This window comes from Filicampus tigris, chromosome 4, assembly GCF_054856515.1.
Source record: "Filicampus tigris isolate MCC_2025a chromosome 4, RoL_Ftig_1.0, whole genome shotgun sequence".
Lineage (NCBI taxonomy): Eukaryota > Metazoa > Chordata > Actinopteri > Syngnathiformes > Syngnathidae > Filicampus > Filicampus tigris.
In genome coordinates, this window is record NC_141220.1 from 8,930,625 (window position 1) to 8,957,285 (window position 26,661).

General features: G+C 43.1%; 1 long non-coding RNA gene across 1 annotated transcript; it reads right to left on the reverse strand.

The window, feature by feature from the left end:
- Nucleotides 1–207: 207 nt before the first annotated feature.
- On the reverse strand, nt 208–25,958 carry LOC147148401 (uncharacterized). Its single transcript, XR_015086523.1, has 3 exons — nt 25,448–25,958; nt 384–446; nt 208–290 (listed from the first exon to the last, which is right to left on the reverse strand). It is a non-coding gene; the product is annotated as an uncharacterized LOC147148401 (long non-coding RNA).
- Nucleotides 25,959–26,661: the final 703 nt, after the last annotated feature.

The window sequence follows — 26,661 nt, forward strand, 5'->3', positions numbered from 1 at the left end:
ATAGAGTAGTCTGCACTTTTTTTCCTGCATAAGAATTGAGCAACGGGAATTTCCTCTGCTTCCAAAGAATCAAACTGTTTCTTAATTATACTGTCCTGTCGAAAAGTTGTTGCCACCTCAGCAAATGGGTCATTAAACTGGTCAAATACATCTAGAGCATCCCTTTCAAGTTGACTTGAGTAGGCATTTCCGGAATGCTTCTTTAACACATCTTCCATCTGCTTCCTGAGGTGGTCGATCAGAGAAGACTGGTACTGTTGTACTCCAGCAACAATGGTGTTCACAGATTTCTGAAAACATGCATAATGATAGAAATGAATGCTTGTTAGTGGGTCATGTCAGAGTAAAAATGTAAGCAACTGAATACAATTGACTGCAATTACCTGTGATATGTTGGACTTTGCTCTTGTATTTATGATGAACAAGGTGGCATGTCTTCTGAGATTCTGGAGGGGAAAATAGATGTAAATGTAAATAGATAACAAACAATGGGTAGAATGTGCAAAATTGTACTCAAGTAATTTACTTTAAAGCAATTTAGAATCAAGCAGAAGTAGTTAACCCATAAGACTAGAAAGGTATTTTGAGAAACTGCTCAAGTACATTTACTTTAGAAATTTTGAAGACATTGTACTTCTAGTGTACATATAGTGTTTTTAGTTCTACTTTATAAATTCACTTGAGTTAAACAATTATTTACTCTTCCTGCGTAATTCCTTCCTTGAGTAATTCCTTCCTTTCTTCCTTGAGTAATTTCTGACAAGTGACAAAAGCTTCATGTTGACATTCACAACATTCTATTTTAAGTGTAATTTTTCCTTTAATATATTTTTTTCTTAAAATTTCCAGTGGAATTCTTGCAGTGTAGGAGGTTAAACTTTCCAAAGAGGAAAGGAAGTGGGGTTTGTAAAAGCTCTGGATGTTGTGGGGCTGTCTTTGTTGACGCACCTTTGTCACTGATTCTGTTCATAACTTTTGTGGATAAAATATTTAGGTGCAGATGAGAAGGCAGCTGAGGTTGTACCGATAGTTTGGTGGCTTTTGTATTACGTCTTTGCTTTTTGCAGATGATTTGGGTTCATTGGCTTCATCAATTTACAATCTTCAATTCTCACTGGAGTGGTTCGTAGGTGTGTGAAGCAGTTGAGATGAGTATCAATACCTCCAAATCGGAGTCTTTCGCCGAAATAGCGAGAAGTGTCCTCCTTGTGTTGGGGAAAAGATCCTACCGCAAATGAAAGAGTTACGTATTTTGGGGTCTTCTTCGATACATCAGTCTGTCATGGTGAAGAAGGAGTCCATCTACCAGTCAATCTATGTTCCCACCCTCATCTATGGCCATGAACCGTAGTTTTTGACTAAAAGAAAACGATTACAAATACAAGCAGCCAAAAATCAGAGTTGATCCGCACTGAGAAAAGACAGATGATGCCTGCTGCATCCCTCCCCGTTGAGGTGCTCCAGAAACTTCACCAGCAGGAGGAGGACATGCTGACAAGACTGTTTTTACTGGCTGGCCTGGTACCACGGAAGAGCTGTTCGAAGTTGAAGTTAAGAAATTGCTATTGTTTGTTCAGTTTGCCTATCATATTAAATACTTAATACCCTTCTTGTGCACGTTTTTGAAAAAAAAAAAAATATTTAGCAACATTAAAGGAGATCGTACAGCAGCAGAGTGTATAAGTCAATGACATATTTTCAAACCATCCTGATTCTTTAAAGGTCCCATGCCATAAAAACGATTTTTTCACTGTTTTATGAACAACATAGGTCAAAATGAGTCTTTGACATGGTTTAAGGTGTAAATCTATGCAGTTGCCACTGGCAAAGGACTTTTTAAGACTCATTGACTCTTTCAATTTGGTGCAGTGCGTGGCTGGCTCCACTCACAAACAAGGACATACTTTAGACTTTGTCCTTTCTTATGGTCTATCGGTCTCAAATTTGAAAGTTTTGGACAATGTGCTCTCTGATCATAAGACTGTGCTCTTTGATGTAATGTTTTCCAGTGCTGTCAGAGCTAATGCTAGCGAGTGCAAGGCCCGGGTTTTTAACCACCTCACTGCTAGTCAGTTCTCTGATGCCTTTGATCAGCTTTGTGTTTCCTCTTCAAACACAGAGGAGGTCAGCACTTGGTTCCATTCATCTTGCCTTAATATTTTGGACACCGTCGCTCCATTAAAAATTAGGCAGCAAAAAATTAGACCTCAGCCATGGTTTAATGAGAGCACTCACACAGCTGAACAAGAATGCCGCGGAGCTGAACGCAGGTGGAAAAAAGACATGCTGCAGGTCTCTTATCAAATCCTAAAGAACTGCTGGCGTCGTTACCAGAGAAAGGTGAAGGAGTCCAAGAGAGACCATTTGTCATGTCTGATTCAGGCAAATTGGCAAAATCCACGTGCCCTATTTAAAACAATCGACTCTGTACTCAAGCCCCGTCAACCGACTTGCATGGACTTGTCCCCTGAAATGTGCGACAAATTCCTACAGTTTTTCATTGACAAGGTTGCTACAGCTAGGGTTCTTGTATCGAACGCCACATTCGACCCCTCTGTCCAAGTTCCTTGTTCAGCAGTTTTTGATTTGTTTGAGCCGGTTTCTTTGACATTTTTGGAGGAAGTGGTTTGCCTTATGAAACCATCAGGCTCCCCTTATGACTCTATTCCTCCACACTTCTTTAAGGAGATTGTTCCAACAATTGTTAAGTCGGTTTTGGCCATTATCAACAGCAGCCTGTCTTCTGGTGTGGTCCCCCAACAGTTTAAGCATGCTGTAGTGCAACCCCTGCTGAAAAAAACTGGCCTTGATCAAACCGTGCTATCAAATTTTAGACCCATTTTCAAGCTGTTTTTCATGTCTAAAATTCTGGAAAAAGTGATGCACTCACAGATAAGCTCATATTTGGATAAACACAATGTTATGGAAGTTTTCCAGTCAGGCTTCAAGAAGATGCATAGCACAGAATCAGCCCTGCTACGTGTTTTCAATGACATCCTCCTGGCAAATGACACTGGAGACAACGTATGTCTTCTTTTGTTGAATTTGACTGCAGCTTTTGACACGGTAGACCACAGTATTCTTTTGACTCGCTTGCAACACCAAGTGGCCATTAGTGGATGCGCTCTAGAGTGGTTTAGATCCTATTTGGGTGGCAGGACTTTTTCTGTTAGCCTAGGTTCCTCTGAGTCCTGCTCTGCCCCTCTATCGTATGGTGTTCCACAGGGTTCTATTTTGGGGCCATTGCTGTCCTCACTGTATTTGCTGCCCCTGGGTTCCATCTTTAGAAAACACAGCATTTCCTTCCACTGCTATGCAGACGACTGTAAAATCTATATCCCGCTAAGCAAAAAAGAGGCTTCCTCCTTAAGACCACTTTTGTCCTGCCTAGAGGACATCAACGATTGGATGTCACTAAATTTCCTAAATTTCAAATCAAAGCAAATCAGCGCTTTTGTAAGGTCCAGCGTCTTTCATCTTAGGGAAGAAGGTAAGAAGGTAAAGCCCACCCTTTATCATCAGCATTTAGAATCAGTAATCCACGCCTTTGTTACATCTCAGATAGATTACTGCAATGCACTTTATTTTGGAGTCAGCCAATTCTCTCTCAAACGTCTCCAGTTGTTCCAAAATCCTGCTGCCCGCCAACTAACTGGGGCTCGGAGGATGGAGCACATAACACTAATTCTGGCCTCCCTTCACTGGCTCCCAGTGCATTTTAGGGTTCAATTTAAGATTATTTTATTTGTCCATAAGTCATTAAATGGCCTGGCCCCGGGATACCTCTCTGAGCTCCTCCACTCCTACACACCTTCCCGCAGCCTCAGGTCTGCGGACCAGGCGCTGCTCGAGGTGCCGAGGAACAAGAGGAGCCTCAGAGGTGATCGAGCCTTTTCAACTGCTGGACATTCCCTCTGAAATGACCTCTCATTGGTTGTTAGGCAAGCCCCCTCTCTGTCCATTTTTAAAACCCGGTTGAAGACACATTTCTTTTCTCAGGCTTTTGATCAGACCTGATTTTTTTTTTTTTTCGGAACTTCTCCGGTGTCAATTGGATATAGTGTTTTATGTCAATTTATTGGCTTCATTATTTATATTTTATTTATCCATCCATCCATCCATTATCGATACCGCTTATCCTCACAAGGGTCGCGGGGCGGGAGCCCAACCCAGTTGTCTTCGGGCAGTAGGCGGATGACACCCTGAATTGGTTGCCAGCCAATCGCAGGGCACACAGAGACAAACATCCGCACTCACAATCACACCTAGGGGCAATTTAGAGAGTCCGATCAACCTACCATGCATGTTTTTGGAATGTGGGAGGAAACCAGAGTACCCGGAGAAAACCCACGCAGGCACGGGGAGAACATGCAAACTCCACACAGGCAGGCCGGGGCCGGGATCGAAACCACGACCTCTGAACTGTGAGGCGGACGTGCAAACCAGTCGACCACCGTGCCGCCATTTTATTTATTTATTTATATATGAATTATGTCTATATTTACTAGTACATGTATCACAGCCATTTATTGTTTTTGTTCTATTTATTGTATTGTTTGTAAAGTGCTTTGTTACAGCTCTAGCTGTTATGAAATGTGCCATATAAATAAACTTGTATTGTATTCTATTGTATCGTATGCAACAGCAAAAAAAATGCAAAAGGCATACAACACGAGAGATCAGAATCAGAATAATTGAGGCATACTGTAGATATGCTACTCATTATACAGTGGAACCTTGAGTTTCAAAGATCCTTTTATGCGAACTTTTAAAGTTACGCACAATATTTTTGTAGAAAATATGCCGACAGTCACATACATATTTCATTATGCGAACCGTCACAGCACAGATGAGCGGACGAATCATCATTGTGCCTAACTCATTGCAAAAGTTGTGCTGTCTTTTTAACTCTTAATTAGACCTAAGAATGCTTTAAATAAGAATAAGAAGGACTCCCAAAGTGGGGAAATTTTCATCACACAGAGACGGCGGCATAATGTAGTCCTTAATGTACAACATTAACAGCAAACATTCAGAATCAAAAAACAATGTAAATATATGCAGTAAACATGTGTATATACACATCTATATACACACCAACATACATCTACATATAAAGTATGAAGAAACACTTATTTAGCCTGTACATAGTACAGAGGAAAAAATACTTTAAGTGACAGTGCTGCAGTGAAATATAAGGAACAGCATTGGATAAGAGTAAAAATACAGTAGTGGGGAATGTTGAATATTGCACAATATAAGATCAAGTGCAGAACTACACAATTGCACCAATGTCCGCCAGATTATAGAGACTACCCGATGTTCTTGTTAAACAGTCTGAGAGCAGCAGGCGAGAAGGAGCGGCGGAATCTTTCCTTTGCACAGCGAGGGTGTAACAGTCTGTCACTGAAGGAGCTATGGAGTGCTGTTAGAGTGGCCTGGAGGGGGTGGGCCGGGTTGTCCAGCATTGATGACAGTTTAGCTATTGTCCTCCTGTCCCCCACTGAGTCCACCGAGTCCAGGGAGCAGCCCAGGACAGAGCCGGCCCTCTTGACCAGTTTGTCTAGCCTCTTCTTGTCCCGGGCCGAGACGCTGCCTGCCCAGGAGACCACTCCCTGGAAAATGACCGATGCAACCACCAAGTCATAAAAGTTCCTGAGGAGTGCCCCCTGAACCCCAAAGGACCTCAGTCTCCTGAGTAGGAAGAGTCTGCTCAGACCCTTCCCAATAGAGAGCGTCTGTGTTGCCGCTCCAGTCCAGTTTATTGTTCAGATGAACACCCAGGTACTTGTAAGTTGAGACTCTGAACATCTGTTCCTCGGATATTCAATGGTGCAGGTTCAGAGTGTTGGCGCCCACAGAAATCCACCACCATCTCTTTGGATTTCCCCGCATTGATCAGGAGGCGATTCTGCTGGTACCAGTCCACAAAATCCTGAGTAAGTTCTCTCTACTCCCGATCGTCTCCCTCTGTGGTGAGGCCGACAATCGCAGAGTCGTCAGAAAACTTCTGCAGGTGACAGGTAGGGGTGTTGTAGTTGAAGTGTAGAGGGTGAACAGGAAGGGAGCCAAGACAGTTCCCTGCGGCGCCCCCGTGCTGCAGAGTAGCATGTCAGACACACATTCCTGTGTCCTCACATACTGTGGCCGGTTTGTGAGGTAGTCATGGATCCACGTGGTGAGGTGGTGACCACTCCCGCCCGCTCCAGCTTGTCTCCCAAAAGGGTGGGCTGGATGGTGTTGAAAGCACTGGAGAAATCAAAGAACATGATCCTCACAGTGCTCCCCGCCTTCTCCAGGTGGGAGAGTGAAGTGTGGAGGAGGTAGTTGACGGCATCATCCACACTGATACCAGGCTGGTATGCGAACTGTAGTGGGTCCACTGAGGAGCTCACCAGGGGGCACAGGTGGACGAGGACCAGTCTCTCCAGGGTCTTCATCAGGTGATACATCAGTGCCACTGGTCTGAAGCTGTTGAGCTCCTTCGGGTGCCAAAGACCAGCACCGGGACCAGGCAGGATGTTTTCCACAGCTGGGGGCGCAGCTTCATCCTCAGGTTGAACATGTGCTGGACAATTCCACACAGCTGGTCTGCGCAGGATTTGAGGAGATTGGGGCTGATGCCATCTGGAGCTGCTGCCTTCCTCGCCTTCATCTTCTTCAGCTGGTTCTTCACCTGAGATGTTGTGAAGGCCAAGGCTGGGCAGCAGGGAATGGTGGCTGTCTGGTGTAGCTGGGAGCTGGAGACTGTGGGGAAAAGAGGGGAGTGGGTGACACTCACAGCAGGGGGAGTAGGTGGAGGGGGCAGGCATTTGATCAAACCTATTGTAAAAGAGGTTCAGCTCATTTGCCCACTGCAGGTCTCCCTCAGCCCAGGTCTTGGGTTGTCCGTGGCCTGAGATGGTCTTCAGGCCCCTCCAGACTCCCCTGGCATTATTCAGCTGCAGCTGCTCCTCCATCCTCTTCCTGTAGGACCTTTTCCCCTCTCTAATCCTCCTCCTCAGTTGGCGCTGCACAATCTTCTGCTCCTCCTTGTTCCCCGACGCAAAAGCCCTCTTATTCTCCTTCAGGAGAGCTTTAATGTCAGGTGTGAGACAGGGTTTGTTGTTGGAGAAGGACCTTACTGTCCTAGTGGGTATGGTGTTCTCCATGCAGAAATTTATAGTTTGTAACAGTGTCCGTTAGACTATTAATGTCTTCCCGATGAGCGTCGCTGAATACTTCCCACACGGTTGTGCTGAAACATTCTTTTAAGGCCTCCTTGGCCTCTCCAGACCATCTCTGAACCTTCCGGGTCACAGCTGGCTGCCTGCAGACCAGATGTTTGTACACAGGCTGGAAGCCACCAGGTTGTGATCAGCTTTGCCCAGCGGGGGTAGGGGCAGTGATGTGTATGCCTCCTTGGTGTTGGCATAGAAAAGGTCCAGTGTTTTATTGTCTCTGGTGTGGCAGGTGGCATACTGTGTGAATGAAGGCAGAGAGGAGGAAGGAGAGTCATGATTGAAGTCATCAGAGATGAGTAGCAGGGCATTTGGGTGCTGTGTTTGTAGCCTGCTCACAGTTGCAATCAAGACATCACAGGCTGTATCACTGTTGGCAGCGGGGGGGATGTACACGGTCACCGCGATCACATGACTAAACTCTCGCGGGATATAATATGGTCTCATGCCGACAACTAACAGCTCAATGTCTCTACTGCAGAGCTGCTCCTTAATCGTGATGTGTCCAGGATTACACATTCTATCGTTCACAAACATAAAGGCTACGTTTGACTGTAAATGCCCTAGGAACCCACATAAAACTCTCTCTCCTCCACTACCGTGTGTGCAGGCGGAAGTTCCGCTTATACACACGCTTCGTCTAATCACAATTGCAACAGCGGCTGCCTGAAAAACACTTGACTGTAAGATACGTTCAGTATTTGTTATATTGGTGCCTCTCTTAAATCAAGAAAAAAAGAAAAACAACACATAAAAATAGACAGCTGTTCTGCCACGGTTGCAAGCTTGTTGTGTGTGTGCAGTCATAAATCCCGCCTAGAAACACACTTCTTCCAATCACAATTCTCACTACGTCCATCGAGATGTCTGATTGACGAGTCAAAGGCTAGGTTCACAATGCAGGTCAAAATGCTCCATTCAGAGTTTTGCATGAAATCAGATTTGTTTTGTGTAAGCGTTCACCTTAAATTATAAATGTGATCTCGGTCTGTCTGGTGTGTGAACATATGCATCCCCAAAGTGACCCACATGCGCAGAAGAAGAGACGACGTCACTCACGACGTAGTGCTTCCGGAAGTAAATGTGGTCTGGTGTGTCGGGGCATTCCTACAGTTGAGCGATTCGGTAGGAGTTAGAAATATAGTATATGGGGGTAATGATGAGACAAGGTTTTTCGATCTCCTTTCATGGAGACATCACTAAAGATGATGCCACGTCATTACAGTGCGTATAAAATGAACCGATCTATGTGGCTGGATTACTACTGTCACCATAAATGTCCACGTTATGCTTCATGTTTCAAGTGAGGGTAAATTAAAGTCTAATATAAAGTCAATACTGTTACTCAAAACAACTTTGCAGATTCAATCTCAGCCCACAGCACTCTCCCTCAGCTCACGTGGAGCGCATTTTGGGGTCCTGACGATGTCAATGTCAGATATATGCGACTTGGCCGTTCAAACTGCGTGACCCAGGTCGGATTTGAAGAATTCTTTATTGAGCCATTCAGACTGTCATAAATAACTCAGATACAGGTCGCATATGGGCAAAACAATCCGATGTTGGTCGCATTTCCCTGTGTTGTGAACCTAGAACAAAATGTGTGACACTATGTATGATATGTACAGTATTTATTGTATTGGAACTTCTCTTGCCATCCACATGTAACTCATAATATTTTATATTTAAAATCTACATTCATGATTATGCTGTGTTGGCAATGTTTGTACAGTTTTTCGAACGACATGGAGTCCAAATACTAAATAACCTGAGTGCAAAGTTGTCCGATGGACTTGAGACAATATTACTGCCAGTTTTCCTCAAAGCGTAACTATTTACAGCGCTGGGCATCGTCCCTCCGTCCCCGGGTTTCCGTCCTGCGTATTTAATCGACCCACGTGGTCCAAGTCAGTTGGAGTCAGCCAAAGGGTGTCGAGAATGGAATTAACCGATACCACGTCACACGCAGGTGCCACACTCCTGACGCGGTTGAGTAAGGAAAAAATAAAACAGTGTTGTGTACCTTGTGGTCCCACAGACGCAGTGACATGTGCCCCGTGTTCTTTTTATTTCACCCATCACCACGCTGTGTGTGTGTGAGTTCTTTTTGTTTGATATTTTATCTTCATTTGGCGTCGTATCTGCTCATGCGGCGCCTGCGTGTGACGTGAAAATTACGTTCTTGCCACTGATTGGCTGTCGCCAATAAGGGCCGGACTGGGACCACGTGGGTTGATTAAATATGCAGGACAGAAACTTGGGGACGGCGAGATAATGCCCAGGTCTGACTATTTATAGCTCAAACAACTAAGTGTGAAGAGACCTTCATTAGCCTTCTGCTATTCAGCAGGACCCTGAGTCGCCTTGCCAGCCAGCCAAGCAAGTGTACCTTAATAATCACTGCAGAACTACCAGCAACACCATTTTGCGATTTTTTTTTTTTTCACCTCACCATGTTTCAAGCTGTTTGTTGTCCTGAAAAATAATGCATTTCTCTTTCTTTCTGCATATTTGACAACATTAAGCGGTGGCTCAGTCATGGCCAATCAAAACCAAAGACTAGAACATGCAGCCCAAGTTCTGTGAAACAGACTGTGACATTGACCTACATTTGTTAATTTACAGTATGTAAAAATATGAAGTGGCGGCACGGTGGTGGACTGGTTAGCACGTCCGCCTCACAGTTCAGAGGTCGTGGGTTCGATCCCGGCTCCGGCCTCCCTGTGTGGAGTTTGCATGTTCTCCCCGTGCCTGCGTGGGTTTTCTCCGGGCACTCCGGTTTCCTCCCACATTCCAAAAACAGGCATGGTAAGTTGATTGGATACTCTAAATTGGCCCTAGGTGTGATTGTGAGTGCGGATGTTTGTCTCTGTGTGCCCTGCGATTGGCTGGCAACCAGTTCAGGGTGTCCCCCGCCTACTGCCCAAAGACAGCTGGGATAGGCTCCAGCACGCCCCGCGACCCTTGTGAGGAGAAGCGGTACAGATAATGGATGGATGGATGAAAAATATGAAGTATTTCACTGAAGTAAAGGGAATGGCTGAATAAATGTACTCTTTTTTTTATCACCATAAACAAACGGAGAAAGTAAGTATTCTAGTAATGATATTCTCCGCCAATAAAATGCTCTTGATGAACTTGATAAAATAGTATATTTTTTGTGCACTCTCTCTTTGTGGTTGTGGACTCTTGCTTAAGATTGTTGAAATCATTAGCACAGGTTGGGGGTGATTGGTCTGGTTGGAGAGCTGTGCCTTAATGTCAAAATAGGAATATCATGGTTCAACATTAACAGTGGCCCGTTGGACCGTGAATGTGAATGTGTGGGGCCACTCACAGTACACTGACGGTAGGAAGTCTCAGTTATGTTATCATTTTACGGTAACCTGAAGACAAGAGGGGGGTTTAGTTGGATTGATTTCCGTCCTCAGCTTAGTTCCTACGTTACATTGTGCTTGTGCTTGCGCATTGAACCATCCTGGTTTTGTTTTAATTCCTCATTTAAAAGAAGAGCATTCAAGCAACCATTTTTTCCTCATGAGATTATAGTGTGAAACTTGCAGCTGCCTTCGAGTGTGTACTGAATGAATCAGTTCATTTTTGGAATGATTAACTTAGTTAAAATGTATATTTCTATACGAACTATGAACTGAACATGTTCATTACAAATTATGTGAACTAAACTATTAAATAGTTTGCATTGAAAATGAACTTTCCCAACACTGAGCACAAATAAGCAGATGTGGGCCACTGAGAAAATTTTGCCGGACCATCATTCGTTATCCGTCAGCTTCCTGGGCACCCGTCCATCATCGTCTGTCCATCATTTTTTCAAGCCGAAACAGAATCATCATGTTATTTTAACCACACTTCCGTCAGTAAATTTCATCAGTCCTATTGTCATTCCGCCCCCACCACTTGCCCCCAAAAAGCATGTCATAGTCCAACAGCTGAAAAATCCAATGTGATTAAAATGGTGAATGGAGACCACTATTAGTGTATCTACATCATAAGGTACAGGTTGGCCGCCTGCGGCTGTTTCAACTCCTAAAATGCCAGAAAGTTTTAATTTAATGTTTAAAATGGCTTACCTAACCCGGAGTCCAGCTGCGCACTTTGGCCAAGGGTAAAATTCAATCCAAGTACCTTGCGCACTCCTACACCGGTCTATAAATGATCTTGTCGTCGATGTCTTCTTCTCCATCTTCTTCTTGGTTCAATGGCGGATTAAAGCTCTTTGGAGCATATCACCACCTACTGTACAGGAAGCGCAAAGTGTTTCCATATACAGTTTAGTCAACCCTGCGTGTATTCATCCCCGTGAGCAAACACACGAGATAGTTCGGATATAAATAATTTAACCACAATTTAACAGAAAACCACAACCATAAAGGTTTATGTGCAAATAAAAACATACAATACTAGTGTAGTGATGGTTAATATTAAATATTGATTTAATAAATGGACGTCGATTGCGGTTAATGCCTGCACTAACTGTTGATCGCCACTTGGGGGCACTAACGCCCGTTTTGGGTTGATTCTTTGGACAAAATGGAAGAAAAAGTCCATGTAATTAAGTCGTAATATATGAAGGCGCTACATTAAAAATATGTAAGTCCAATTCACCAGATCAGTGATTGAAACAGACTCAAACACACACAATTCACACTAGATTTCTGTAAATGACAATGATTTATTCTCTACAGCTATTGAAATCTAGACGAAACACACTACAATGTTCAGAAACAGAAATAGAAACACAATAAAGAAATGCTGGGGCAAGTCCAAATAAATGAAGAAAAACGAATATCGAAAGATTTTGGGAAAAGGGGCATTGGGGAACCGACGATGTGTGTGTGTGTGCGTGCGGGGGTGGGGGTGTGTGTGCGCGTGTGTTAGGCGCGCGGACGCATGTGATGAGGGGTGAGCTGGCGTGCCAACTTAAGGTTAGCTGACTTGTGCAAAGCTCTGTTGATTCCCAATTGATTTATGCACCAACTGTATACCCTGTAGGAAATTGCAAGCTGCACTTACGGGTGTTGGTTGTTGTCGCTCAAACAAGCATGGAGGAAGCGTTGCCGCGGAGAATGACGTCACAGAGGAGCAAGAAGGAGAAAAAGGAAAAATCGAGTCCCAAATATTTCAAAGTTCAACCAAGGGAATTGATTGCAACGGCCACGGAGGTTCTGGGCTCAGCACGCGGCGTGGTTCAGACCAGGTGGTACTACCCGTTCCGGGCGCACAGGCGCAGGTCGTCAGAGTGCTACGGCTTTTGCCGGACGCACGCTGTGATTCCCGTTTTGAGAGAAGTAGCACACTTTTTTGGGGATGCGGCCGCGCTGTGCTGGCTAGGTGGAAGCTAGAACCATCGGATCGGACACAAAAATTTGAAGGCCCCCCGTGTGCCGTGGTTGGTCGACGGGCGACTCAAAAAGTAACAAAAAGAAGCAAATGTTCTGACCCGGGGCGGATCAGAGGGTGGCTGGTGACAGGGGATAGTTAGTAAAGCCACTCTAAAAAAAGGTGTAGTAGAAGGTTTAAGAGTGATTCTCAAGAGAGTGAGTTTCCGAAGCCTTTTGCCATAGTCTTGAGAAGAGTTTCCAAAAAGAGAGAGATTATTTTTTTCCAGGAGAGAGAGAGAACTTCCGCACAGCCTTTATAGGGGCCCCGCATGTAAATGAAGCTGGCTGCGTCACCCCCCGTCACATCGTTTTAATTAGTTTCCAATTGCAGACGTGGGTCAGTCCATCTTTACACTCGCCACTAGGGGTTGCAGATGCTCTAGAAATGTGCAGTTTGTAGGTTGAAATGCGTATTGCTTGGTGGCGGCGCCAAAGGGGGCGCATCCTGTGGGCCAGCGCCGCCAGCGATGGCTTGATTGAATAAAGACCCAGGGGGTCCGGCGTCTTTATGCTGGTTTTGGCCTTTGTGTGCCCTCCTGCTGAGATAGCACGTCCATGCTATTCGGGGGTTGAATTGGAAAGACCATGCATTGGTCTTCGTTTGGCTCCAGCAAGTCGCTCCAAAGGCTGGGTACTGGCACTTCAAAAGGGCCAAATATGTGTATTCCTGGTCTGGCTGTGGAGGATCGGGGGTCAAGCCCTGTGTTCACCCGATCTTGCATCCCTTTTTCGTTACACTAGACTCAAACAAAGTTTGTAGATTTGTGTTGTCATTGCAAAGTCAAGTGGCGTCATCTGGTTCTGCTTCTTTAGCCAATCCCAGCCGGCCATCACAGTCTACACAGAGATCCTATTGAAAACGGCAGCACTTACCCTCACACATATATATAGGCTGCACACATATACAGGCTCCAAATTCACAGGCTGTGTCCTGTGTCCCCCACTGGACATCACTTCTGGCACGACTTGACCGCACATGGTTTCCAAATTCTAGAAAGACAATTCGCAGGATGGGTCCTTCGACGCCTTCAAAGGCTCCTCCTCATGCAGCCTCCATGGACCGCATGAACCATGGTAAATTTGGACAGGCTTAATGTGAATTTGGACACCATGTGCGGTCGAGTCACGCTGGAAGTGACGTCATGCGGCCGAAAATGCGGCCTTCGGAGGACCAAATGTGAATTTGGACACAGCTAACATCAATCTCTTTTGGTAACCTTTATTGTATCTTTTCCATTTGACACATCGGCCGGCACTGGTGGTTCTAGATCAGGGGTGGCCAAGTCCGGTCCTCAAGAGCCACAATCCAGCCTGTTTTAGGTTTATCCCTACGGCAACACGCCTGATTAAAATCATCAGGCTCATTATAAGTCTTTTGCAAATATTTCTGATCATTTGAATCAGGTGTGTTGCCGTAGGGATAAACCTAAAGCAGGCTGGATTGTGGCTCTTGAGGACCGGACTTGGCCACCCCTGTTCTAGATAGTTTTCCCTGGAATGGCGAGGGCGTGGCAGGATGCTCATGGTGGAGGTTATAAATACCCCCACACGCACATAAATGCATGCATACCCACGTTTCTAATTCAGGTTTTGTTTTCTGCATTCCCTGGTAAGTTTTCTGCATGTCAGGTGAGTAATGTTGAGCACTAATCAAGTGTGTTCTCAACGGGGGTTGCCACAAAGGATTATTTTGCTAGTCCACTAGTCACTGATCGTAGTTGTAATTCGTTGACTAATGCAATCACATGTAAATTGCAGCATATTGCAATTTTTTTGCAATTGCAGTATTTTTGAGTTGAGCGCTTCTTGAGTACATTTTAATCATTACAGGACATTCTCAGTTGAATGGAAACCTGTTTGAGCATTTATTTATAGTTGCAAATACAGGCACCCGATTGGCCACGTAACAGGAACCCGGAAGTGAGGTGCTGAAATGCCACACTGGCGAATAAAATTACATTTTAATAAGAACGGCTCATTATTTTGCATCGAAACAAGACCAGGACGATAGCAAGGAACTTTTACCGCACCATTCCGTGCTCCCCACCCCTCACCACATACACAATAATGGGGTTGACGCCACGCTGCGCAGAGCTAAGCTCATTTTTGAAAAGGGCTTCAGGAGCCGCATGAAACTGGCCACAGAACCGCATGCGGCTCGCGAGCCGCAGGTCGGCCAGGCCTGATCCAGGGCCCTTGGCTTGATACAGTCTTAGGCCTAGATAGACCAATCTGACGTTGGCCAACTGTGACCGCCGCTTACCCCCTGTGCGTCGGGCCGACTGTCGGCACGTCACACTGGAAAAATTCACCGCAACGGCAGACAGCGATGTTGACCATTAAAGTACCTTCTGCGCATCCGTGAGATGTAAAACCCCTCCATACCATCGGCAGCAGTAATCACTATATCTCATGGTTAGAGAAGCCAAACGGAAAGCTATTGGCCGGGGGCGGAGTATAAAAACGTAAACAATGCATATTTTTCGCTCATGATGAACTCCCACACGAAGTAAAGCCTCACGCTCTTGACACAGTATCGTGAAATACTTACATTGTCAACCCTCGCTCTTGTATTTGTCAGTAAGACACTTCCTGATGAGGTCCAATGTTACGACGATGTTCGCTACATCAATCAGACGGCGCGATCAGACGCCCCCACGCTTACAGACCTCGGATTGGTGGATCTCGGCCTTTAGAAGCTTGTAGGAAGATAAGTGCTTAAGACAATGGGAGAATATGCGGAAAGTCAGATTTGACAGGGGAGAGACACACTTCAGGGTTGCTCCACCCAGAGCACATATCTGGAATGAAGGTCTTTAAATGACGTAAGTCAATGGGAGATTCCTTGTATGCACAAACGCGCACAGCTGCACGCATGGCCTTAAATGAATACTCCAGATGGCAGCAAGCACAAAAGGTGTCAGGGGAAGAGTCCTTTTTCATGGTTGTTTGCATGAACAGAGAGAGGACCTGTGCTACTAGACTGTTTGATGCAAAATGTCTCATTTGGTTTACATTTAAAATTAGCACTTTGTCCATTGTTTGAAACGTCTAATGCTGTTGGGGTATATTAAGTGAAAATACAGCGACAGGGTCTGAATCTCTCCAGAACAAATGACTCCAGGCACTGTGTACATTTACTCCAAGAGCACTCATCAACATCAAGTGATGAATGTTTTTGGGCTATTAGTACTTTTGTGTAAATGCATTACTGTGTGATTAACCTATTTATCACCACAGTTAATAATAAAACAGCTAGAAGTAATTATTTCTTTTCACCGACTACTTGGGTACCAGGGGCCACAAACTTCCCACAGTCAACATCAACTCTCATCCTCACACCTTTCAGTTAGTCGTACTTCAACATTTGGTGAAAATGGTGTCATAACACAGCCCTAAGTGCCTTCCGATGCGGTTTACAATGACTACTTTTATTTTGTATATTGTGTATAATCCATATTTGACATTGAGAAACCTGGAAAATCAGAAACAATTCAGTTGTCCAGGTTAGTTGGGAGAAAAATAACACAAAACAGGTGCTTAGTTGATCTGTATTTTAACATTATAGTGTTTATAATGTGTAAATACTGTGTGGTGATAAAGTAGACAAAAATAGTACAGGGCTTCTGTTTTGACAATAGCAAAAATATTTCGGGTGTCCTTTTCCGTCTAGTTTGTGTAGCGGTACATTACATGCTGATATCATTCATGCTGCTGGCACAGTTTCGATTGGGTCTCTCAACTGAGGTACTGAACGTCCGCAGTATGCTTGTTTGGGATGGAGAACAGGGTAGCATCACATTAATGCAACTTCTCAAACGGGATATTGGGATGGAGGAGATCCAAATATGGTCTATGAGTGTTTGCAGTGTTTGTTTGACTGTGCTGAACTTGACTGAAGCCAGTGAAGGTGCATATGTTTTGGGGGTGAAGAGGATGAGGCAGTCTGCATATGAGGCAGCAGAGTTGTAGATGGACCAGGGTTTGTGATAAGTCAGTTGTTGGTTACTTTTAGTGCCACTTGTACACTCCTGCTTCTCTATTGTTTTTTATGATGTGCCTATTGTTTCCCTTGTTCAATAATATATAGCACATATGCTTGTTATGAACTTGATGTTTTTAGTGAGGGATTTGTGCTGGATTTAGCTTCAAAAGCCTGGCTCGCCATCCATTGTTCACAGCTGGCATGCACGCCTCCCCACTGAATTGCTTGGTTGAGGCTGTTTAAGTATCAGAAGATGAGAATGGAAACCAAACTATAATCAACGCTGGCTATTAATTCCACACTTTGTGAATGTATATCAAATAAAGGGCTGCAATCAATGCAATTTGCGCAAATGATAACACAGCTGTAGCAATGGTGGCAAATTAAGTGACCATTGTGCTACTTATCAAATGTTAGGGTTTGAACTAATTGAAGTATGTTGGCTCTGAAACAGGCTGTGTGATTTATTATGTACGGGTTAATGCTTGTTGTTATATCTTAATCAGCAGCAATTACCATATTTTTATAATCATTTTAAGTCTCTTAAGTGCACACACGTGGCTCATAGAGTAAAAGATACACAACTTGTCCTCCATCTCTGAATGAACTGACTGCACACAAACATATGGCTATGTAATCTGCGTACTTTGTGTAAATACACGGCTCTTATCTCAACATTACTGTGTGACAAAGAAGTTTGATTGTGGTAGATACAAATCTTCCTCCACCTGTACCCGAGTAAACTGTAGACACAAGTGAAGGCCTCGATAGACCAATCTGACATTGTGACCGACGCTTACCCCCTGTGGCGTCGGCCGGCTGTTGGCACGCCACGCTGGAAAAATACACCGCAACGACACACAGTGATGCTGACCATTAAAGTACCTTCTGCGCACGCGTGAGATGTAATACGCTTCCATACCATCGGCGGCGGTAGTCGCTATTTCTCATGGTTCGAAAAATCCAACCGGAAAGCTATTGGCCGGGGGCGGATTATAAAAAGGTAAACAATGCATTCGGCTATATTTTTCGCTCACAATGAACTCCCACGCGAAGTAAACCCTTCACGTTCTTGACACGGTATCGTGAAATACTTACATTGTCAACCCTCGCTCTTGTACTTATAAGAAGATTAAGGCAACAAAGGCGTGCTCGCTGTTTGTCACTTCACGTTGGTGCTCCGAGCGCTGATTTGCTAGCTAACAGCCAATCAGAGTGATCAAATGTAACGACTCACAACACCGATTCAACATGCTTAAACGCCCACAGACGCTTCCTGATGGGTGACAACGCTACAACGGTGGTCACTACACCAATCAGAAGGCGCAATCCGCCGTCCCGACACTTCCTGACCTCCGACGTCGGATTGGTGTATCTAGGCCAGGGGTCGGCATTAACGGTCAAAGAGCCATTTCGACCCGATTTCCATGGAAAATAAAGCACTGGGAGCCGCAAAAACTTTTTGACATCAACCTCCAAAAAACGCCAGCTTTTTTTAGTTGCCAGGCACCGCTAAGTTCAAGTTGTATAATACCTTATATTGCTATTGCACACTCACGTCCACATAATACTACCTGCAAAATACATTCAATGGGTAATTTGAAACTTAATTGATTAAAAGAGTACATAAACCAAGCCAAGCAGCAACATTAGAGTGCTTCAAAGTCTGCACTCATGTGAAGCCCCCGTCATCCCGCCAGCCTTTGAAACGTCACACCTGCAAACACACCTGCCCAATACAATACATCTTCATTTTGGCTCCAACGCCTTCACAAAACGCATTCTTTCAGGTTTAAAGCCATGAGTGATGCAGTAAATAAAACAATGACCAAACAAACCACGTCTAAGGTGCATATTAAAATGAAACGGAGACTTACCTCACAACACACATGAGGGGGTCTTTTTGCAACGAAGCATCTCATCGATCCATATTAAATAAGACAACATAATCCAGCAAACCTTACTATTTTCACTCATTATTGCTTTAAAAAAGGGCTGCAATCAGCAGACTGCTGTATGCACGCTCCCGGCCATGAAATTGTGCTTTATTAGGGTATTTGCTATTTTCACCCCTTCAAATTGGCTAGAATTGCATAAAAATACTGATGAAGTAGGGACGGACTATAAGGATTGATTTGTGATGGGAAAAAAAAGAAGAAAATAATTTGACCATATTTGGAAGTCCGAGATTTTCGGCCAACATGACTATATAATTTTATTTTCCTATTTCGAGGTCACAATCTTACAATTTACAACTACAGTGGTACCTCTACTTACGAACGTCTCTTCATACAAAATTTTCAAGTTACGAAACGCCTCAACAGGAAAATATTGCCTCTAGTTACAAAAGAAATTTCAGGATACGAAAGGTAAAAGTATGGGGTGATACTCGCAATATGGGCTGCTACTCGCAGCTCCGGAGTTTCCTGAACGCAACATATTCATAGCTGCTCTGCCATTGCCTAGCCTAAGAGGGACATCTTCCGTATGTCTCTATGTGTGTGGATAGACAGGTAAATAGATAGATAGATGTTACCTTCCATGATCAGGTTTGAGTCAGTTGTATCAGTCCCAAACCCTGGTAAGGGGCGAACTGACTGCAGCCAGCGTGGTGGACAAAGACAACGAGGCATCAAGAAGCTTAGCAATCGGGGTTCTTTTTATTTTTAATCTCCTCCTTTCTCTCTCCTACACCAGCACTTTCTTTCCGGAGTTTCTCCCACCACCAGCACACGTCACACGCCACGCAGCTACCTCAGGCTATGCCTGTAACATAGATGCAGCGTCCTCATCATTCGCCCATCGGGCCATGAGGTCTTCCGATAGTTTTACGTGAATTAGAAACGAGGAAAAGAAAAAAAGGAGAAAATCGTCTTTTGTCCATACAAACAAAGCAAGAGATAATAGAAAAGTATGAAAGGGGGATGCTTTTGGTTGATCCCAAAGAATATGTTCGTAATGTATCCACAGTCGCCACGTTATTAAATCAATTGTTTACAAAACGCTTGGCAAAAAACACTTCTGAGAGAGAACATGAACCAAAGAGGGCAAAAAGCGATGAGGACAGCAATTAAAAGGTAAACGACCATCATTTTTATTCCTTACTCTATTTTTTTTTTTTTTTTTTTTTTTTTAACATTATCTACAACTCTAATTCATTGTGCAATAATCTTATTGTAACATGTATTTGTTACATGTTTTCATGCATTTTTATGTTTTATAAAACATTTATGTCTGAATATTGGGTGGCTTGGAACGGATTAGGGCATTTACCGTATTTTCCTGGCTATAAACCGCACCGTTATATAAGACGCACCCACTCTATTTTTAAAACATATAGGAAAAAACTTAAATAAGCCACACCTTTATATAAGCCGCACCTATGTATGTTGAAAACCTTTATATTTACTGCATTTACAGAACGATTATGAACTGTAAATGTACATGTATGTAGTGCCTTTTAACACTGTTGCAATGTTGCTGATTAAAACAGAAGAGAACCAAGAGAAAATAAACACTACTTATGTTCATTTCACTGCCGACTGCTGCTCCAGTTTGTCAGCTAATGACCACCAGACTCCACCATCTATTGTTCTACTACATTCTACATATGCACCTGTCTTGTTTTATGTTAATAAAGTCAGCCAATCTAACACACGACGTGCTAAATCAACAATAGCATTTCACATCGACGCAACAGAACACACGGAACATCTGCCAATCGCATTCATGTGCACTTCAGGGGCCTCTAGGAAAACATATAATGAAAGCATTACATCACCTAATGCAATAACCTAGTGCATGGCGCCCTCTCCTGTTGAACTCTCCCACCTGCAGTCACATCCAGTCAATGGGAAATGTATTGTATTGAATTGTACTGTCATTCCGGTTAGAGCGCCCCGTGCGGTGGAAGAAACATCCACAGAATAGCCGCACCAGACCATAATCCACAGGGCTCAAAATCTAGGAAAAAAGTCGCAGCTTGTAGTCCGAAAAATACTGTACATGGAAAACGCGTCTCTACTTACAAAATGTTCTACTTAAGAAATCTCTGGCCCCGTTAGCCGTGTTGTAATAATAAAAAAGGCAGAAAACTAATATATGCCTGACGTTGTGTCTTTGGAAGACGTTACAATACACTTACATCGTACACTCATAATTTATTTTCTTAAGCCACACAGAGCCGCAACATAAGGATGAAAGAGCCGCATGCGGCTCTGGAGTCGCGGGTTGCCAACCCCTGATCTAGGCCTTAAGACTGCATACCTGTCAACTCCAGGGTGTACTGAATCTTACAAAAGTTGTAATTTGCCCGTACATATCTGTATATAATCTTACACATTACACCTTATTTTCAAATGAATGCTGTCACGTGACTGGAATTCATCTTAAAAAAAAGAAAGTAAACATGATGTTGCGGGTATTGTGCGCATGCGTGAGGAAGAGCGCGGAAAACCTTTGTCTTACTCTGGCGTGTGATGTGGGGCTACTGGGCTCCCCCTTTTTGACGATGTGTGACTGCCGCGATCCGGGAGGCAAATCCGGCCTTGGAGAAAGCTCTCCCCTGCGTTTCCCGACTGCGGTTAGGCGACAAAAACAGGAACAGATAACACTGATAAAATTTAATTTGGCCGTACAGATTCATGATATACGGTGTGCACGGTTTCCAACTGTACAAATTACGCCAAAAGCGTACAACTTGACAGGTATGAGAGTGTACAATACACTACAGTAGATGCGCAGACTATTTTTATAAAAATCACAGTGGGTCTAATGTGTAATTACAGTGATGGTCACCACAATGTGCCAGGTGAAGGCCACCAAGCCGAGAGAATGAGCTTTTCAGATGACAACAAAATAACAAACTTTAGACAAAGTGGGGTACACACAAAAACATTGGCCAACAACGGGGCAAGATTGGAGCATTTATGCTTCTCTTGTGATCAAAGTCAAAATCAAGCATTTTCTGAACTGAAACACAATGTTGCACATGGCTTCGAGCTTACGAGTAAACAAGCCTGCGAGCGGAGTGCAACAGCAGATTGCTCGACACAAAATAAAACACTGTCAAACGTGACCCCAGTGCTTGTTTTTTTGCAATGTTTGCAATTAAAATAGTTATCTTTTAATCTTCCATAGATTGTAGATGGAAAATTCAGGTCCAGAGAGTAAAAACACCGCCCCAGTTTGCCTTGAGCAATAGGTGCTTCTAATTAACTGAGGTTGTTTACCTGCCGGTGGACTAGAAGCACCTGTGGCTAAATCCAAACTGTGGAAGGCGATTTTACTTTAAGGACCTGGATTCCATCTCTGTGTATTCCTTAAAGAGGTTTTCTTTGACATGAGGCTATTTGGATGTGTAAATAATTGTTGCAGTTTTTAAGTTATTGCATTTTTTTATATTGGTACCACCAGGGTTCTACAGTATTTTAATTTTTTTTGATCTAGAGTCACCAGCCAATCAGAATTTCCAATTAAAAAAAAAAAAAAAAAAAAAAAACTTGAGCTCAGCTGTTTTTATCTACCTCCCTAACACTATCTCTGTTAATTTCTCGCACTGCTTGAACTCTAGACTGTAGCGTGAAATACCGGCATTCACACAGCCAATGGGTGTACTTTATTAAAATTAGTGTTGTTCCGATACCACTTTTTGGCCCCGCTACCTGGCTGTGCAGTACCAATACCTCGCCGTTGAAAAAATCCAAAATAAAAAATGTATTTTTTTTGTGATTCTAAAGAATTTCACACTCACTTGGATGTAAAATCATTCATATTTTAATCATCACTTGCAAAGTATCTGTAGTAACATATACACACAAAATACATATGTTGAATAAACAGGCTATTTTCATAGCTCTTCGTGCTTTTGAGAGTGAGGCATTGGATACATACTGTATTCGCATGAATAATAAAGCAAGGTGCAGCATTTGACCTTCTAAAATATATTCAGTAATTGTAACCGACCCCCAATGCGTGACGTCACATTTGTATGCTGCCAGAGGGGCAGGCGGTCGAGTGAGTGAGATAACAGAAGTCCGTTTTGCGTTTCTAAAAATGGTTAACACCTGTGCTGTTTATGGTTGCTCTAATCGGTCAACTCGAGATTTTATTTTGTGATAGCGGCAGTGATTCAAATTAACCAGAGGCAAAAACGAAGTTGTTTGAAAGCAATGGCTGTCAAATCTTCAACGTGACCACTTAACACCATCACAACATACAAGGTTATTATCTGATGACTTTATATAAGTTATTGTTTTCTTTTTATTTTTCATTCAAGATTTAGTTCGCACTGCTGTTCAACATCTGTTAATTATATAGGTATACAAATACGCTGATGGAACGTTATAGAACATTTTGCTGAGCGATGTGTTGTAAACAAACTTGCCTCTTTGTTAGCAGTTACCAAGCTAGGGCGAGCTCGAACAGCTTCTACGGGTCATAAAGACGAGTTTATCGGGACACAAACCATTTCATGAAAGACGTTTTACACCATTAAACTAGTAATCGATGTACTGTGTCAAACAAAAGCAACATACTTTGCTATGAGACAAAGGTCCAGCCGACATGCCCCCAAAGTAATTGCAGGCTCTTGATAGCATCAAAGTCCCCCCAAGCAACTGCCTCCAATGTGGCGATGTCTATCCTTATAGCGACCTTTTTCACCAAACTAGACATAAGTAGACCGATGACCAATAACGCTAATAATGGATAAGGCTTCTCCTCATATTTTCCTTCCGCGTGCGGCTCTCAAATATGCGCGCTGCGTTCAAATAATGATACCAGTATCGATAACCGGCATTGGCGTTTTATTTGTTAGATCCGGCCGATCCGATACCAGCGTTTTAATGCGGTATCAGGAAGTCACCCGATACCAGTATCGGTATGGGAACAACACTAATTAAAACATCACCAATACGTAGAATTACAGCACATTATTTAATGGAAATGTAAGAGTCCCTGCCAGGAGTACAAATGACCAAGAACAAAACGTGGAGTTTGTATTGAACGATTCCACTTCCAAATGATTCTTTTGTGGTGTCCAAACTACGGCTATTCGTTTTTAGAGGCTTGCAGCACAGACTAAAATAATATTTGACACAACCCGTGTAAATTGCCTTGTACTGCGAAACTTACCTTCTACACTTAGTGGCATGTCAGGAAAATAGAAGTTTGTTCTCATCTCTCAATTCCTTGTTTTCACCCAATCAGTCATCATTCGATATACTCTTTTTGATTTATTACCTAGCTGTTTTGAGTTATTATGTAGCTGTTTTTTTCTCAACTATATGATGTACTGTTTACAAAGCAAATACAGCTTCACATATCTTTACCTACATTGATGAATTGATTTAGTGTTAAATGAAGGATTTCAAAGCACCCCTTCCTCCTTCCTGCTTTGATTTTTCCTTATGTGGCATTACAAAGTTTGGATACACCTGGTTTAAATGGAAATGCTAACCAGTTATTTTTGGATGAACTCAGCTGTACCTGCAGTTGTAACAAAGCACTTTGCAGGGATTTGTATTAGCGTTTCAATATTTATTGTCTTTACTTTACATTTTTCCAGTATTATTATCAAATTTGTGAACTTGAATTTATAACTAATTAATATTTTACTTTCGCTAGAGCTTTATTTATTTTTTTAATCTGATGAAAATAAATTCACACATGAGTATAAATGAGTATACAGTGATGGACTAACCTGCCGTGTAGACAAACAAAAGAAGAGCAATTTGGTAATCCAGTTCAAATTAGCAACTGGAACAGTGAATTTTTACAATGTGCCTGTTGTGGGCACATCGTGCCCATTACTGCAGATGAGAACACACATGAATGATTGATGACTTCACTGACACAATGTACAGTTTGCCTCTTTAACCAACAATAACCAAACCAAGGAGAATAACATCACATAGTGCCAAAATTACCGATGGCATCTTTACGAATATTACAGGAACTCAAATCAGCAGCGACCTGGTCATCTGGGACATCATTGACCATGTACCTGTTGTTAACCTATATGACTATGATTTAAAGGTAATGAAAGAGTGAACATTAATGGCCTTATTGCGTAAACAGTACACAGTGCTCTTAGCGTAAAAAAGGGCACAAACGATCACGGTGGAAGGTGGCCTTCAAGTGCCCACTTCATAGTAGAGATCTGTGATCGCCCACTTTCATTGGCCGGGAATTAAATCAACTGTTCACTCCCACAATTGTGTAAACGCCCCTTTCTGCCTATGAAAATATCAAATGAAAGAAAACTCCACCCATGTGCAAGACTGCCCTTTGCTCTAGACTTGCCCTGGGCATGCAAATAGGGCCAAATCACCCACGATGAAAAATATAAGATCACAAAGTTTTTAAACTTTTGTCCCCGCTATGTCAATAGCAATACATTTCTTTCACTTGTGATAATTTTTCAAATGTTAATAATCATACACAGTGTATTCATATATACCTTTATCACACATGTGCATGAACAACTGCTCAACAATGTGTTTGTATGAATTTGAACTTCTAGGTCTGGGCAGTCATAGATCATAGAGAACAGAGATGGATGAGGCAGAAGATAATCGTCATTCACTCTCTGACCAAAAGTATTGACTCATAGTGATGTACAAACATAGTAAATCATGTTATTTTTGACAGTAGAATGATTAAGGAGAGAGCAAAGAGCAGTACCAGCTCCAACATTTCCAGCTGCCCTGCTGAATCTATGTTGCCGTTGTTTGAATGAAAACACACAGCTTTAAAAATGCAAGTACTTTCAAGCTACATGTTCTATACCGAAAGACAAATCCAGCAGGCCACAAAAGTTTAGGATTTTAATTACTCACCAGTGTATATGTGACAGCCCAGTGTCACATGCCATTTCAACAAAAAAGTGGAAATCCTGTAGAAATGTTGCACTTGTCTGAATTTCCAAAAGTGAAGCATGCATATAAAGCACAAGAAAAGCAAAGGCCAAAAGCAAGTCACTTGTTCATGTATTCCTGTGGCTTCTTCCAACTGGATGTGACACAGCTTGTAACCCCGGAACGTTCACATGATGAGTACACTGTCTCTTGAGTCTTCTCTTTCTTCTTCTGGCACTAATGTCTGACTACTGCTCATTTCCATTTTAGTCACGTTTCCCTTGGCGTGAATACTCCTTTAAAACAAGACAAGGGTGACTATCAGAAAACAACAGAGGAATTATATACTGCACAGCAAAGCTGAAGAGCTCAACAACGCACGATTCCAGACATCACTGATCCCAATGGTGTGGTGTGATGGCTGTGGTGTGAACACTTAAGTGACTCAGTGGTGATGCTGCTGCTGTTGTGGCTGCTCCTGTGCCCTTCCTGCATCAACAGCAGTCTCTGCTTAAATAACTGCCTGCTCTGTCACAGTTTTCTGCTGCAACGGATCACATTCATCCTTCCTCTCTTGCATACACTCCCTCCCTTTTTCTGCCGTCCTGCCTCCTTGCTTATTCTCCTTCGTTAACTTGTGCTCGGTCACGTGCACAGAGACAGTGCAACAGAGTGGTATGGAATACAAATAGGTACCCTTGAAGACGAAATCCTCCCAAACATATTTTTTCAAGAATATGATCCCAACAGGCCCACTAGTTGAAACACAGAATTCTGATTAATATTCCGTTTGTGGAATATTAGTTAAGCAGCAAAATCCACTAATTTTTAGCCATCTGAGGGGGCGGCCATTTTATCACTTCCGTCGACTGAAAATGACATCACAATTAACTGCTCTGGGCTCAGATCACGACCAATAATGGCTTAGATTCAGAAAACAGGTCAGCCGTGATTGGTCGTTACCTGAGCCCTGAGCAGTTGTGATGTCATTTTCAGTCGACGGAAGTGACAAAATGGCTGCCCCAAGAGGTGGCTAAAAACGGATGGCTGTTGCTGCTTAGCTCATATTCCACAAAGTCAATAATAATCAGAATGCCATGTTTTAAATAGCAGGCTTGCATAGAGCATATTCTTGAACAAAATATGTTTGGGTGTTTGGGTTGGCTTCCCCTTTAAATCTGAATCTTGAAAAAAAA